Genomic DNA, 18,148 nt, shown 5'->3' on the forward strand with positions numbered 1-18,148 from the left:
GGGAGGCGTCCCGCTCTCCATCATCTCCTGAAGAAGATCCCCCAAAGACGAGCTCTGCTGAGAAGGGCTGAGGTCCGAGCTACAAGGTAAAATTTCGGTTATTCTTCTCAGATATAAATCAAGGATATCTCTCATCCCTCAAAAGGAAAACCTCTCTCTACTTACGGCTCGCTGGAGGGCTGATCCCTTTGAGGGCGTAGTTCGGCCGAGGAACTCCCCGGCGTCGGACCCTCTAACGAGGATTTTCTCCCCCGCTTCGAGGCCATGGTCTCCGGGTCGTCAGAGGCGGCCCTCTTCTTCCCCTTAGGAGAGGAATTGTCGGTTCCTCCCTTCGGAGCAGCCTCCTTCGAGGAGGCCATAGTTCCCTTGTCCTCCCACTTACTTCCCTCCAAAGGCATTATCTTCAACATCCTGACAAGCATGGGATCCGGCCTGGTTTCGGGAAGGGGAGCCGGACACCTGATCAGCTTTGCCTTCGCTATCCACTCCTGTTTAAAAGTACAGCTCTTTTAAGGGGCAAGTTTATGACGATTATATGGATAGTAAGTCCGGGCACAAGGTAACTTACTTGGGTATCCGGGCGATTGCGGCTTAGGCCTGCGTCCTCTATCAAATCCGGACACATTTCTTGTGATCCGAAGAAAATTTTATACATCTCCACGGGCGTTGCGCCCATAAAATGCTAGAGAGCTCGTGGTCCCTCCGGATTAAACTCCCACAGGCAAAGGGAGCGACGTTTGCCGGGCAGTGTTCGGCGAATCAGCATGACCTGCGTCACCTTGACTAGGTTGAGGTCTCTTTCTAAGAGATCCCTGATGCGGCCCTGTAACAGGGGCACGTCTTTGGATAACCCCCAATCTAATCCTTTGTTGACCCATGACGCTAGCCGTGATGGGGACCCGAGCGAAAGGCAGGAGGCGCCACCCACTTGGCTCTCCTGGGAGCGGTGATATAGAACCACTCTCGTTGCCACAAGCCGAGCTCCTCTTGAAAGGAGCCCTCGGGCCATGGAGCATCAGCATTCTTACTTATGACAGCGCCTCCGCACTCTGCGTGCCGTCCCTCGATCATCTTCGGCTCCACTCCAAAAGTCTTGAGCCATAATCCGAAGTGAGGAGTAACACGGAGGAACGCTTCGCACACAACGATGAATGAGGAAATGTGGAGGATGGACTCCGGAGCTAAGTCATGAAATTCCAGCCCGTAATAAAACAGCAGCCCCCTCACGAAGGGATCCATCGGGAAGCCTAACCCCCGAAGGATGTGATACATGAACACTACGCTCTCACCGGGCTGAGGACTGGGAATAGCCTGCCTTTGAGCAGGCAACCTGTGCGAAATTTCGGCGGTCAAGAACTTAGCCTCTCTCAACTTTAGCACGTCCTCCTCCGTGACGGAGGAGGGCATCCATCGGCCTTGAAGGTCGGAACCGGACATTGTCGAAGGTCCGAAGCACCTGGAATCTGGAGCCTAGGGTGTTGGAACTCGAGGCGACGGGCAAACTTGTTTGAGATTGGAAAGAGGAGTAAGGCCTTGGTCTCTTTATAAGAGGTTGAATACCAAGAGCCCCTCCCGTAACCGTTTGGGACTCGCCTTTAATCAAGGAAACGTGCTAACGGGCACTGGGTTACCCACGTCCGTATTGATGAGAATCCCGTAAAAGGGGGGACACGATCTCTACTTTGACAAGACGTGCCAAGGAAACCGCCTCGCAAAACACGCTGAGGTGGAGAAGTGAAAACGATTTGAATAAAGGCTTGGCCGTAGTGTGATGTCATGTTGCGGAATACTTCAGCAGATTAGATTTGTGTTAATATTATTCTCTCTGCGGCAATACGTGAAAGCTTATTTTGCGGAGCCGGACACTACTCTTGGTGTTTACAAACTTTTATGAAGAACTTGGAGGAGGAACCCGCCTTGCAATGCCGAAGACAATCTGCGCGCCAGACTCGTCGTCATTGAAGCCTGGTTCAGGGGCTACTGAGGGAGTCCTGGATTAGGGGGTGTTCGGGTAGCCGGACTATACCTTCAGCCGGACTCCAGGACTATGAAGATACAAGATTGAAGACTTCGTCCCGTGTCCGGATGGGACTTTCCTTGGCGTGGAAGGCAAGCTTGGCGATGCGGATATTCAAGATCTCCTACCATTGTAACCGACTCTGTGTAAGCCTAACCCTATTCGGTGTCTATATAAACCGGAGGGTTCTAGTCCGTAGGACAACTCCATCATACAACAATCATACCATAGGCTAGCTTCTAGGGTTTAGCCTCCTTGATCTCGTGGTAGATCTACTCTTGTACTACCCATATCATCAATATTAATCAAGCAGGAGTAGGGTTTTACCTCCATCGAGAGGGCCCGAACCTGGGTAAAAACATCGTGTCCCTTGTCTCCTGTTACCATCCGCCTAGACACATAGTTCGGGACCCCCTACCCGAGATCCGCCGGTTTTGACACCGACAGCCGGCCCGTTTGACTTGGTCAAAAGTTGGCGGGCCGGCCCATGGAAAGCCTGTTAACGGCCTGTTCAAATATAGCCCATTTACAGCCCACTAACCCAAGGCCCGTTACGCCCTATCCGAATTAGGCCTAGTAGCGTCATCTGGGCCATCCAATATGATTCTAGGCTGTTTTCACTTCTGGCCCATGTATGGCCCATGACGTCTTTCGGCCCATATGAGGACCTATGTAACTCTTGGCCTATTAATGACCCATGGTGAAACTGGCCCGTAATGAATAGTGTATCACTTTACACCTATTAACGGCCCGTGGTGAAACTGGCCCGTGATGAACAGTGTATCACTTTATACCCATTAACGGCCCGTTATACCGTTGGGCTGTTTCCAGCCCATGTTATCTTCCGGCCTTCTTCAGATCCCATTTATTCTTGGGCTCATTTCCAGCATTCGTTTACTTACGGCCCGTTACTGTCATTTTCTGCTTGTGGGCCAAATTCAGCCCGTGGTTACAGTCGGCCCGTTTGTGGTCCGTTAATACGTTGGGCCGTTTTCATAGCGTCATCAAATACGGCCTATTAACAATGGCCCGCTATGGTCGGCCCATGAACGGGCGATTCCAACTCTAGCCCGTTTACGGCCAGAATGCTGTCTGTTCGGCCCATGTTTGTCCAATCGATCATACGGCCCGTATAAGGCCCATTGATGATACGGCCCGTAGAAGGCCCATCGATGATACGGCCCGTAGAAGGCCCATTGTTTCTACGGCCCATAGAAGACCCACTGCCTCTACGACCCATAGAAGGCCAACTGTTTATATGGCCCGTAGAAGGCCCACAGTTTCTACGGCCTGTAGGAGGCCTAGTGTCACTACAATAAATATTAGCCCATGGTTATTGTGGCCTAGTTTTAAAAAATAGGTTATTGCAGCCACTAGCAAACCGCAGAAAAAGAACTGCACTGACTACATGCAAACAAATAAACAAGGCAACAAGGAAATAAATAAGCAAGCAACTTACACTAGGCTATCACGGCTATTACACATATTACATCCACTTGGCATCAAAGTTCGTCACCAGTGCAAATATAGGGAACACAGCAGCATATAAACGCCGCAGCAAAACAAGTCCAGAACTGAAACCACTTCAGAAGAGCTCAAGAAACAATATCCTGGGTACCCATAATGCTGGCAAGATGCTTAGCAAGCTTATTTACTTCCTCTTGTTTGGCGCTTAAGTCCTCTAGCGCTTGCTGTTGCACCAGAAAGTATGCATCTGAATTCTGCAGGGACTTCCTCAGTCCTTCGGCTTCCTGTCGCATAACATCTAATCGATGTCTTTCAACTTGAAGTTGAGACTCAAGAAGCCGAACTGATTCAGGCAACGAGTTCGAAGAGCTGGTGCCAGCAGTGTTAGCTAGTAACTCGAACACTACATCAAGACATGACTTTGGGGTTGTCTCAGTGTCTTCAATATAGTTTTTATCAGCTTTCTTGGAGACCAACAGGGATGTCTCACTATCTGGAACCTTATATGCATTACTTCCTTTACCATTGCATAACATGGTACTCTTCTCCAATATTTTATCCGCATTCTAAAAGAGAAACAAACAAACACATCTCAGGTTTACCAGTTCAGTAGTAAGGTGGACAGGATAACAGCATGAAACAAACATATATCTATGTAGTATGGTCACTGTATGGTCTATATCATTCTAGTTTATGTTGCCAAATCAAGATAGATACAGTTCGAATCATATCTATTTAAGACAAAGCAGCATAGACAGAATATAAGTGTGGGAAACTACACAGCAATAACAACACTTGTAATGTGCATGGCATGAGAACATAACTGTTTATTCAATTGAAATTGAAATCAACATAGAGCAAGTTACAACAGCAAACATCCAGACACATTGAAGAAACAGGTTTAAAACATACCTGTTGCGCCATTGGAGTTTCAATTGCATCCTTCAAATTTGAAATTAGTTGATATCAGTAAATACAGTGATGCAAGAGCAAAGTAGTATGAACCATAGTTACGGAACCTGACCTTGATGAGGACATCAATACCATTGTTACACCCACAGCCCCTACTGTTACATATACTGGACCAATTACTAGAGCTCGCGCACGCCAATTAAATTACCAGGTACTTTCGTTTCTTGGTAATGATTCTAATGTTCATGAGATTATGATGCTGCCTAAATTGGATACATTTGTTTTGCTTACAAATGAAGGGCCTAGCTTGGAGAAGGATGAACATTGGAGCAAGAACACACATGGAGTTGATGGCATGCGCAAGGGGATCAAGAACGGAGTTACAAGTGATGATTTCAGGACTTTAAAGCCGCCATAAGGAGTGCATGAAGCTTTGTACGAAATATACAAGATGCCACTTCATAATATTCGTCCATAGGCCATTCTAGGTGCTGCGTCACCTTATTAATGGGCCAGGCCCATGTAATTTCGAAATACTTAAGTATAGGCTATTTTTAGAGTCCGTATGTGTGGGGAAACAAGAGTTAGGGTTGGTTTCGGACCCCACCCTCAAGGGCCACGAAATTCCCCCCTCTTCCTCCATATATACAGCCCTTGATGAGGACATCAATACCATTGTTACACCCACAGCCCCTACTGTTACATATACTGGACCAATTACTAGAGCTCGCGCACGCCAATTAAATTACCAGGTACTTTCGTTTCTTGGTAATGATTCTAATGTTCATGAGATTATGATGCTGCCTAAATTGGATACATTTGTTTTGCTTTCAAATGAAGGGCCTAGCTTGGAGAAGGATGAACATTGGAGCAAGAACACGCATGGAGTCGATGGCATGCGCAAGGGGATCAAGAACGGAGTTACAAGTGATGATTTCAAGACTTTGAAGCCGCCATAAGGAGTGCATGAAGCCATGGACGAAATATACAAGATGCCACTTCATAATATTCGTCCATAGGCTATTCTAGGTGCTGCGTCACCTTATTAATGGGCCAGGCCCATGTAATTTCGAAATACTTAAGTATAGGCTATTTTTAGAGTCCGTATGTGTGGGGAAACAAGAGTTAGGGTTGGTTTCGGACCCCACCCTCAAGGGCCACGAAATTCCCCTCTCTTCCTCCATATATACAGCCCTTAGGGCGTCGTTTAGACTTTGGGTTTTGTTTAGATTAAAAGTTCGCCATAGCTGCAACTTCTCGTACTTCGTTTGTGTCCAACGACCAGACCAAGACGTCACAGAACCCCACCTTGATCAATAAAGCTTTCATCTTATATTCGCAATATCTAGATTGCAATCTCAGTTTCTTGCTTGTTCTTCGTTTGCTCGCAGGAAACAGGCCCTCGTGGTCAGGTTGATCGTGCTCCGGCGTGGTCAATAACCCCTCGGAAGTTGGTTTAGCGATTGCTAAGGCACGACGTCTCGCACGTTCGTAGTCGGATCGTCAAGGTCGACTCCCACAGAAAACGATAGCCACCATCTCATCGAAACATCGGGACACCTTTGCCTCTATCAAGTGGTATCAGATTTCCAGGTTGCTCGGTGAGATTTTTACAGTTTTTCGTAGATTAGATCGAGTCTGTTCTTCATACCTACAGTCCACGAAAAAGCCACAAAAAAAAATTAGGGTTAGTTCATCATATCCGAACCAATCTGAGCCTTTGCATAATCTTTTTAGGGTTTTTGCTTTGTTGAATTTGCGGTTGCATCGTCGTGTCAAGTTGCTGGTCTTAGAGTCTAGTCTTTTAGAGTTTCGAGTTCTGGTCATAAGTTGTCACGCCGCCGCCGCACCATCGTCATCGCCCATCTACCACCATTGCTTATCCGCCACCTTTCTGAATCCGTATCCATATACCACCACCAATCTGTAACCATATATCCACCACCAATCCGAGTTCTTCTCATATTAGGTTTGTTCTTGAGATCAATCTCAATTCCGATTCGTGTTTCCTTGCCTGCATAGGTCTCGGAAAAAAAAGTCTGGAGACCCCCGGGCAGTTTTTAGGCCAAAATTTTCACGGGCAAAAATATTTTTTCCCTATCCTATTTTTAGGCTTTTCTGTGTCTTTTGAGCCACGTGCCATCATAGTGATTTTTTGTCGCACTTTTTCGTCGTCGCTGCCCTGATTTCCGAAAAAAAAAGTGAAAAAAAATTTTTCGTGCCCATCCTATCAGTTTGACGAGGGAAGAGTTTTGAGACACTCGCCATTATAGTAATTTTTCGCAAAAAAAAAGAGGAGCGCAAAAAAAAGCGAAAAAAAAGTTCCAGAGTGTGCTTTTCCCTTATTTACGTGCAGCGCCGTGATTTTGTTAGTGTTCTAGGCTCGCGTCTCTAGCACGGTCTAGCCTAGGACCAGCACAGTACCGTCGTTGAGCGTTTATTCAACTTTGCATCTCTGAATTGATTATTGCTGACCCTTTTTGCTACCATACTATAAGCCTTACCAGCTCCACATACCTCTACGTCGTGCGTTTGACTCTCCCTGGCAATCGCTCTATCCAAGCTTTTGAGAGTTTTGACTACAACGGTTGCCGATCACCGCCTGCTGCTGGGTAAGAACTGGTAAGAATTTGAGATTTGCTTGACGGATTTGTGACACCCGCCACCACCACCTCTTGTTAGTATTCTGTAGGATCATATTCTTGTGTGTTTTCTATTGTTGCTAACCATGGCAGGATCACAAGCCGACGAGACTGACTGGGAGAACATGACGAATCAGGAGTTGCATGATAAATTTCAGCAAATGATGAATGGACAGGTGCAGGATGTGCTAAACAGATTTGAAGAGGCCATGGAGAAGATAGATGACATGGAGAAGACGTTCGAAACAAAGCTCGATGACAGGTTTAATGAATTGCTCGCGCGTCTTCCACCACCACCACCGGCTGCACCTAACGCACCTCTACAACAACAACAACGACGACTACCTACACATCGTGAAACAGCCCTCCGCCGAGCGAGCCGTCTCCCTCTTGCACCTGGCCAAACTGTTGGTGCTGCTGTTGCTACGTCTGTGGCTCCTGCTGCTGATGCGGAGGAGGATGATTTTGCTGGCGATTACGAGGATGAGGTTGATCAAAATCAGAACTACGTGCCACCACCAGCACAGCAACCATCAGGTCGTCCACATGCAAATAATGGCAATGGTAGGGCTCACCCTCAGGTACGAGATCATGACCATCTCCCTAAACTAAAATTGAATATTCCACCATTTGAGGGTAGATATGTTCCTGATATATATCTTACTTGGGAGTTAGAAACTGAACAACGATTTACATGTTTACAATATCCCGAGGAGAGACGTGTTCCTGCTGCTGTTTGTGCATTCACTAGTTTTGCATGTGTTTGGTGGTCTGAGCATTGTAGATTATATCCCATTCCTGCTACTTGGGCTGCTTTGAAAACTGCTATGCGTACTCGTTGGGTTCCACCATATTATCAACGTGAATTACTTCAAAAATTGCAGCGCTTAAGACAGGGAAAAAATTCTGTAGAAGAATATTATCAGGAATTACAAACTGGCATGATTAGATGTGGTATTGTTGAGGAGAATGAAGCTATGCTTGCACGTTTTATGGGTGGATTAAATAGAGAGATTCAGACGATTCTAGAGTATAAGGAGTATACTAATATCACTCGTTTATTCCATCTTGCTTGTAAAGCTGAACGTGAAGTGCAGGATCGACAGGCATTGGCGCGGACTAACTTTTCTGCAGGTCGACCTTCTTCATGGACACCACGTGCATCATCTACTTCCACACGTTCTGCTACACCGGCGCCTCCGTCGGCTGCCACCTCCAACCGTGATACAATAAAGCAGGCACAATCACCACTATCTGCCAAGAGCACACCTTCTGGGCCTGCAAAGAGCTCTTCTTCATCCATGGCATCAACAGGGCAAACACATGATATTATTTGTCGACGTTGCAAGGGTGGAGGTCATTATGCGAGAGAATGCCCATCTAAGCGTGTGATGATTGTTACTGAGGATGGTGGGTATGAGTCCGCTAGTGACTATGATGAGGAGACTTTGGCTCTTATTACACGTGACGAACACGGTGGAGACGATTCTGATCATGAGACGCAATACATGGCTCCTGAAGATGCTAACAGGTATGAATGTTTAGTTGCTCAACGTGTTTTGAGTGTGCAGGTTACACAAGCTGAGCAAAATCAGAGGCATAATTTGTTCCATACAAAGGGAGTTGTGAAGGAACGTTCTGTTCGCGTGATCATAGATGGAGGGAGTTGCAACAACTTGGCTAGCATCGAGATGGTGGAGAAGCTATCTCTCACCACAAGACCACATCCACATCCTTACTACATCCAATGGTTCAACAACAGCGGCAAGGTTAAGGTAACACGTACTGTTCGTGTGCATTTTAGTATCTCTACATATGCTGATTATGTTGATTGTGATGTGGTACCTATGCAAGCATGTTCCTTATTACTTGGTAGACCATGGCAATTTGATAAAAATTCTATTCACCATGGTAGAAACAATCGGTATACTCTTGTTCATAAGGATAAAAATATTACTTTGCTTCCTATGACTCCTGATTCCATTTTGAAAGATGATATTAATAGAGCTAATAAAGCAAAACAGGAGAAAACTAAGAGTGAAAATCAGATTGTGGCAAAAGAATTTGAGCAACAAATGCAGCCTAATAATAATAAACAATCTAGTGTTGCTTCTGAAATTAAATTGAAAAGTGCATGTTTACTTGCCACCAAATCTGATATTGATGATCTAGATTTCAGCAAATCTGTTTGCTATGCTTTTGTGTGCAAAGAGGCATTATTTTCATTCGAGGACGCGCCTTCCTCTTTGCCTCCTGCTGTCACTAACATTTTGCAGGAGTTCGCCGACGTCTTTCCACAAGACGTGCCACCGGGATTACCACCTATTCGCGGGATTGAGCATCAAATTGACTTAATTCCCGGTGCATCATTACCCAACCGTGCACCATACCGTACCAATCCAGAGGAGACGAAGGAGATTATGCGTCAAGTACAAGAACTGCTCGACAAAGGTTATATACGCGAATCCCTTAGTCCTTGTGCTGTTCCTATCATTTTAGTGCCGAAAAAGGATGGTACGTCGCGTATGTGCGTTGATTGTAGAGGCATTAATAATATTACTATTCGTTATCGTCATCCTATTCCTAGGCTAGATGATATGCTTGATGAATTGAGTGGCTCTACAATATTCTCCAAAGTTGATTTGCGTAGTGGTTACCATCAAATTCGTATGAAATTGGGAGATGAATGGAAAACAGCATTTAAAACTAAGTTTGGATTATATGAGTGGTTAGTCATGCCTTTTGGGTTAACTAATGCACCTAGTACTTTCATGAGGTTAATGAACGAAGTTTTACGTGCCTTCATTGGACGATTTGTGGTAGTTTACTTTGATGACATATTGATTTATAGCAAATCTTTGGAGGACCATTTGGAACATTTACGTGCTGTTTTTATTGCTCTACGTGATGCACGTTTGTTTGGAAACCTTGGAAAGTGCACCTTTTGCACCGACCGAGTATCTTTTCTTGGCTATGTTGTTACTCCACAGGGAATTGAAGTTGATAAAGCCAAGATTGAAGCTATTGAGAGTTGGCCGCAGCCCAAAACGGTCACACAAGTGAGGAGTTTCCTTGGCCTCGCTGGTTTCTATAGGCGTTTTGTGAGAGATTTCAGCACCATTGCTGCACCTCTCAACGAGCTTACGAAGAAGGATGTACCTTTTGTTTGGGGTACCGCACAGGAAGAAGCCTTCACGGTATTGAAAGATAAGTTGACACATGCTCCTTTACTCCAACTTCCTAATTTCAATAAGACTTTTGAGCTTGAATGTGATGCTAGTGGAATTGGATTAGGAGGTGTGTTATTACAAGATGGAAAACCTGTTGCATACTTTTCTGAAAAATTGAGTGGGCCTAGTCTGAACTATTCTACTTATGATAAAGAATTATATGCTCTTGTTCGGACCTTAGAAACATGGCAACATTATTTATGGCCCAAGGAATTTGTTATACATTCTGATCATGAATCTTTGAAACACATTAAAAGTCAAGCAAAACTGAACCTTGATGAGGGCCACCTCCACCCTTGCAACGTCGACAAATAATATCATGTGTTTGCCCTGTTGATGCCATGGATGAAGAAGAGCTCTTTGCAGGCCCAGAAGGTGTGCTCTTGGCAAATAGTGGTGATTGTGCCTGCTTTATTGTATCACGGTTGGAGGTGGCAGCCGACGGAGGCGCCGGTGAAGCAGAACGTGTGGAAGTAGATGATGCACGTGGTGTCCATGAAGAAGGTCGACCTGCAGAAAAGTTAGTCCGCGCCAATGCCTGTCGATCCTGCACTTCACGTTCAGCTTTACAAGCAAGATGGAATAAACGAGTGATATTAGTATACTCCTTATACTCTAGAATCGTCTGAATCTCTCTATTTAATCCACCCATAAAACGTGCAAGCATAGCTTCATTCTCCTCAACAATACCACATCTAATCATGCCAGTTTGTAATTCCTGATAATATTCTTCTACAGAATTTTTTTCCTGTCTTAAGCGCTGCAATTTTTGAAGTAATTCACGTTGATAATATGGTGGAACCCAACGAGTACGCATAGCAGTTTTCAAAGCAGCCCAAGTAGCAGGAATGGGATATAATCTACAATGCTCAGACCACCAAACACATGCAAAACTAGTGAATGCACAAACAGCAGCAGGAACACGTCTCTCCTCGGGATATTGTAAACATGTAAATCGTTGTTCAGTTTCTAACTCCCAAGTAAGATATATATCAGGAACATATCTACCCTCAAATGGTGGAATATTCAATTTTAGTTTAGGGAGATGGTCATGATCTCGTACCTGAGGGTGAGCCCTACCATTGCCATTATTTGCATGTGGACGACCTGATGGTTGCTGTGCTGGTGGTGGCACGTAGTTCTGATTTTGATCAACCTCATCCTCGTAATCGCCAGCAAAATCATCCTCCTCCGCATCAGCAGCAGGAGCCACAGACGTAGCAACAGCAGCACCAACAGTTTGGCCAGGTGCAAGAGGGAGACGGCTCGCTCGGCGGAGGGCTGTTTCACGATGTGTAGGTAGTCGTCGTTGTTGTTGTTGTAGAGGTGCGTTAGGTGCAGCCGGTGGTGGTGGTGGAAGACGCGCGAGCAATTCATTAAACCTGTTATCGAGATTTGTTTCGAACGTCTTCTCCATGTCATCTATCTTCTCCATGGCCTCTTCAAATCTGTTTAGCACATCCTGCACTTGTCCATTCATCATTTGCTGAAATTTATCATGCAACTCCTGATTCGTCATGTTCTCCTAGTCAGTCTCGTCGGCTTGTGATCCTGCCATGGTTAGCAACAATAGAAAACACACAAGAATATGATCCTACAGAATACTAACAAGAGGTGGTGGTGGCGGGTGTCACAAATCCGTCAAGCAAATCTCAAATTCTTACCAGTTCTTACCCAGCAGCAGGCGGTGATCGGCAACCGTTGTAGTCAAAACTCTCAAAAGCTTGGATAGAGCGATTGCCAGGGAGAGTCAAACGCACGACGTAGAGGTATGTGGAGCTGGGAAGGCTTATAGTATGGTAGCAAAAAGGGTCAGCAATAATCAATTCAGAGATGCAAAGTTGAATAAACGCTCAACGACGGTACTGTGCTGGTCCTAGGCTAGACCGTGCTAGAGACGCGAGCCTAGAACACTAACAAAATCACGGCGCTGCACGTAAATAAGGGAAAAGCACACTCTGGAACTTTTTTTTTCGCTTTTTTTTGCGCTCCTCTTTTTTTTGCCAAAAATTACTATAATGGCGAGTGTCTCAAAACTCTTCCCTCGTCAAACTGATAGGATGGGCACGAAATTTTTTTTTTCACTTTTTTTTTTGGAAATCAGGGCAGCGACGACGAAAAAGTGCGACAAAAAATCACTATGATGGCACGTGGCTCAAAAGACTCAGAAAAACCTAAAAATAGGATAGGGAAAAAATATTTTTGCCCGTGAAAATTTTGGCCTAAAAAACTGCCCGGGGGTCTCCAGACTCTTTTTTTTTCCGAGACCTACGCAGGCAAGGAAACACGAATCGGAATTGAGATTGATCTCAAGAACAAACCTAATATGAGAAGAACTCGGATTGGTGGTGGATATATGGTTACAGATTGGTGGTGGTATATGGATACAGAGTGGTGGTGGTATATGGATACGGATTGGTGGTGGTATACGGATACGGATTCAGAACGGTGGCGGATAAGCAATGGTGGTAGATGGGCGATGATGATGGTGCGGCGGCGTGACAACTTATGACCAGAACTCGAAACTCTAAAAGACTAGACTCTAAGACCAGCAACTTGACACGACGATGCAACCGCAAATTCAACAAAGCAAAAACCCTAAAAAGATTATGCAAAGGCTCAGATTGGTACGGATATGATGAACTAACCCTAATTTTTTTTGTGGCTTTTTCGTGGACTGTAGGTATGAAGAACAGACTCGATCTAATCTACGAAAAACTGTAAAAATCTCACCGAGCAACCTGGAAATCTGATACCACTTGATAGAGGCAAAGGTGTCCCGATGTTTCGATGAGATGGTGGCTATCGTTTTCTGTGGGAGTCGACCTTGACGATCCGACTACGAACGTGCGAGACGTCGCGCCTTAGCAATCGCTAAACCAACTTCCGAGGGGTTATTGACCACACCGGAGCACGATCAACCTGACCACGAGGGCCTGTTTCCTGCGAGCAAACGAAGAACAAGCAAGAAACTGAGATTGCAATCTGGATATTGCGAATATAAGATGAAAGCTTTATTGATCAAGGTGGGGTTCTGTGACGTCTTGGTCTGGTCGTTGGACACAAATGAAGTACGCGAAGTTGCAGCTATGGCGAACTTTTAATCTAAACAAAACCCCAAAGTCTAAACGACGCCCTAAGGGCTGTATATATGGAGGAAGAGAGGGGAATTTCGTGGCCCTTGAGGGTGGGGTCCGAAACCAACCCTAACTCTTGTTTCCCCACACATACGGACTCTAAAAATAGCCTATACTTAAGTATTTCGAAATTACATGGGCCTGGCCCATTAATAAGGTGACGCAGCACCTAGAATAGCCTATGGACGAATATTATGAAGTGGCATCTTGTATATTTCGTCCATGGCTTCATGCACTCCTTATGGCGGCTTCAAAGTCCTGAAATCATCACTTGTAAATCCGTTCTTGATCCCCTTGCGCATGCCATCAACTTCATGCGTGTTCTTGCTCCAATGTTCATCCTTCTCCAAGCTAGGCCCTTCATTTGAAAGCAAAACAAATGTATCCAATTTAGGCAGCATCATAATCTCATGAACATTAGAATCATTACCAAGAAACGAAAGTACCTGGTAATTTAATTGGCGTGCGCGAGCTCTAGTAATTGGTCCAGTATATGTAACAGTAGGGGCTGTGGGTGTAACAATGGTATTGATGTCCTCATCATGATATAACTATATTATGTCTTTAGAAAATGGGTTGGCATGCCATAATTCAGATACATGCTATCTATGTAAACATCATAGCATGACATAATTCAAATATATGATTTATATACTAAGGAAGTGAGCAGAGGGCAATCGCATATATGATGTGTCAACTAAGGAGATGGCATTCAATATTGTGTATATGATGTAAAAACTAAGCATTGCAATACAACATATGCATTATATGAGTAATATAACCCTGCCAAGTTTGAGCATACACCTCAGGGGGATAATAGGACTGGTCATCTACCTCTGAATCCTCCACTGAAGAGCTATCTGTAACCAGCAAGATATCTGCTTCAGCAGGTAGCATTGTCTGCTCTGAAGACCTTGTTTTCACTCCAGATTTCTCCATCACCAATTCAAATGGCTGATGCACAGGAAGAGCAGTTGAATATACAAACATTGTCGACAAAAGCAATGAGAAATACAAAAAAGGGACGGCATGATATAATTCACATATATGACGCTTGCCTAAACAGCATGGCATTGCATAATTCACATACATAATGCCTTGCAACAAGATAACATTGCATAATTCACATATATAATGTCTTGCAACAAGATGGCATTGCATAATTCACATATATGGTAATTAGACACTAAACAGGTGGCATTCACACAAAGCATGTACAAACTAAGAAAATGACATAGGAATGCAAGATACTATACGCGCGATATGAGCAACATAACGCTGCCAAGTTAGGGCATGCACCTCAGGGGGGGATATGACTGGTCATCTGTCTCTGAATCCTCCTCTGAGGAGCTATCAGTAACCAGCAAGACATGCACTTCGTCAGATAGCATTGTCTGCTCTGAAGACCTTGTTTCCACTCCAGATTTTTCCATGACCATGCCAAATGGCTGATGCACAGGAAGAGTAATTGAATGTACTAAAATTGTTGACAAATTTAACACGTAATAAAAAAATGATGGCATGATATAATTCACATATAAGATGACTGGCTAACCAGGGTGGCATTGCAAAATTCACATATATGATGCTTGGCTAGACAAGATGGAATTGCATGATTCACATATACAATAAAGAAACTAAACAGATGGCATTGACACAAAGCATGTCTAAACTAAGCAGATGACATCTTTAACGTATACAGTAAGCAATGCAAGGCACCATATGCATGATATTACCAACATCAGCATGCCAAGTTAGAGCGAAGACCTCATGGGGTAAATAGGAGTGGTCTTCTCCTTCTGAATCCCCCTCATAACAGTTATCTTCCTCTTGATTACGATCCAAAATGGGTGGAGGGGGGGCTGCCTTTGCGCCCACCATGGAACGACGTCTGCATGAAATTTTATTGCCACGCAAGGCTCGTCTCTTTTGCTCTACATGATCAGTTCCATTGTGTACAATAACTGGCATGCATAGGAATAAAACATGGTGAGATTATGTAAGGAGTGCATGCACAAATCCAGAGTGATGGTAGCAAACTGTGGATAGACCCAAAACCAATGATAGCAGACAGATAATAGCTTTAGTTAAAAAATACAGATAATGGCTCCTTTAATGTTTATTTGCACCCAACATGAAACTCATAGTAGACACCGGAGATTAACCAGATAGTAGACAGATAGTACTGATTGCTGCCCCAATATGTACCCCACAACCATTTAAAAACTCAAGTTTCAGCATTAGTTTGGAACCGACTCGGAGTCTAATAGGTGAACACGACGATAATGTAGCATGTCATCATATTAAGCAACGCATAACGTAAGCAGACATGGAAGAGTGCGACCTCTCTTGTGGACCCGTGTAGTCCTCAAGGTCATCTGCTCAGTTGATGATGGTAATGCAGTTGCCGTGGCTGCCGGCGGCGGGGAAGAAGATCTGAGGCGGCGAAAGACAGTCTGGAGAGCGGATCCCTGCTGTGGTGAACCCTTCCGTTGTTGGAGCAGCTAAGCTGGGGTGGAACACAGCACCGCAGGAGAAGGACAAACCACACAAGGTTTTCTTTGACACATATCTGTAACAGAAGTAATTGAGTAAGGGCTTGTTTGAATTTGAGGATTCTAACAATGCAGGGATAGGAAATAGACAGGAATAGGATAGGAATGCACGTGCAAAACAGAGAATTTAAAAACACAGGATTTCTGCCAATCTGGGTGTTTGATTCACAACAATTGGAAGATCACAGGATGCAAAAAAGCATGGTGAGATTAAGTCAAACCACAAGAAAATGTACGGTTATAATGCTATTATGCTACTATCTCTTAGTCTTGTGCTTGATGAATAGGAATATGAAAAGGAGGAGAAGTGGAAATTAGAATTCCTACGGTTTTTCTTTCAAGGAGACTCTAAAGGAACAAATCCTACAGTTTTCCTTTGCTCTATTCCTTTGCACCATATTCATGAAAAGTAGTACCATAGGAAACTTTCCAATTCCGATGTTTTTCATTCACTTTTCCTTTCAAGCATTGGAGATTCTAGTAGGCTGGCTTGAGCAAGGAAAATCCTACACTAAAAGAATGTTTTTGTGCTACTTCTATTACTTTGGACCCAGGCCACTGCCATACTAGCTCAACTCCCAGGCCCATCGACAAATGCACAGCTGAAAGGCGCAGAGATAAATAATGATGGCGTTCAAGAGAGTCCATCACGGATAGCTAAGTTGCCTGGTACCTCACTGCTTGTCATATAGTAGGATAAAATAATCGTATTTCCCGTTACTACGAGTGCTCAGTGGATAATATATATAACATGTAGAGTAAAAAAGAGATGCAACAAGTGTAGAACCTCTTTGGCGAAGCCATGTCGATCTCAGCGTGATTGGGTTGGCCGGTGAGGATGCTCCAGCTGACTTGGCTGTCGGAGGAGGGGAAGAAGATCTTAGGCGTCTGGAGATGGAGCCCGAGGTACTACTCCACTGTGATGGAGGGTTTCATTGTTGGAGCAGCTCCGGTGAGTTGTACGACGCCGAGGCTGAAGCAGGACAAGAGAGACAACGAACAACGTTAACCTAAGTGGAATTCTAATAGCATCTCCAATACATGACGTAAAATACATAACCACAAAGTGCTAGATGTAAAATACATCAGCCGCTCATGTCTGAACTTAACTGTCGAAAGTGAACTTAACTGTCGAAACTGAATTTTGCTGTCGAAACTGAATTTTGCTGTCGAAACTGAACGCACTAGCAAGGTGAGGCTACACGTCGGTCGACTAACTTTTTTATCTCTGGTCAGTTGATTTTGCAGCCGTTGGATACGAAATCAAGGGCCTGCGGTTCATCTTCAACCTCCACCCCCCTGAGCGGCCAAACAGCAACCCCCCGCCACCCGCGGCCGGCGGTGCGCCGCCCCGCCCGCCCCGAAAACACTCCCCACCGCCGGTCCGCCTCCGCCCCGGCCTTCCTTCTAGGCCACCCCGTGCTGAGCTTTTTCTCCGGCGATCTCCACGCCACCGCCCTGCCAACGCCCTGCCACCGCCGGCGACCACCGCCCCCATCCTGAACCCTAAGATAGATAGTGGGGTATCTCTCCGGCGAGCCCCCCTCCCTGCTGCGGCTGGTTCTTCCTTCACCCTGGCGAGCCCCCCCACCACCTGAAAATTGACTGACCCAAAAGTCGATTCAGTCGACTGAAGTGTAGCTAAATCGGAGCAGCATCGCAAGCAAGAGCAAGAGCGAGAGCAACAGCACGAGCAAGAGCAATAGCAATAGCAATAGCAGACCAGGCAGGGGACCGTGAGCAAGAGCAGAGCAGCAACGCGAGCGAGAGCTAAAGCAGCAGCAGGTCCTACTGATGTGGACGTCGCCGCCAAGGGAGCGACGCCATGGAGGAAGTGTCGGGCGACACCGCCGTGGATGGAGCCGTGCCATGTCGGCTCGGGACTGAGCGCCGGTAGCACCGTGAGATCGAATCAAGAAGAAAATGTGGCGATTAGTGTACAACCTCTTTGGTGGCGCCGATTAGGCCGCAGCTTCATCCGAGGAAACGGTGATGATGATGCTCTTCCGATGGTGCAGGTGAAGACAGCGGTGTGGGAATGGAGGTGGCGCGAAAGACGAGGGGAACTTCGGGGCAGCTCCTTGGAGGTGGAGGACGGAGTGGCTGAACTGGCGGGACGATGAGATTGACGACGGATCCTAATCCGGTACGGTGGATGAGGGACGTCGAGGTGTTGCTGTGGACGACG

The sequence above is a fragment of the Triticum urartu genome, chromosome 2A (assembly GCF_056163025.1).
Source record: "Triticum urartu cultivar PI428250 chromosome 2A, HENAU_Tu73, whole genome shotgun sequence".
NCBI classification, from domain to species: domain Eukaryota; kingdom Viridiplantae; phylum Streptophyta; class Magnoliopsida; order Poales; family Poaceae; genus Triticum; species Triticum urartu.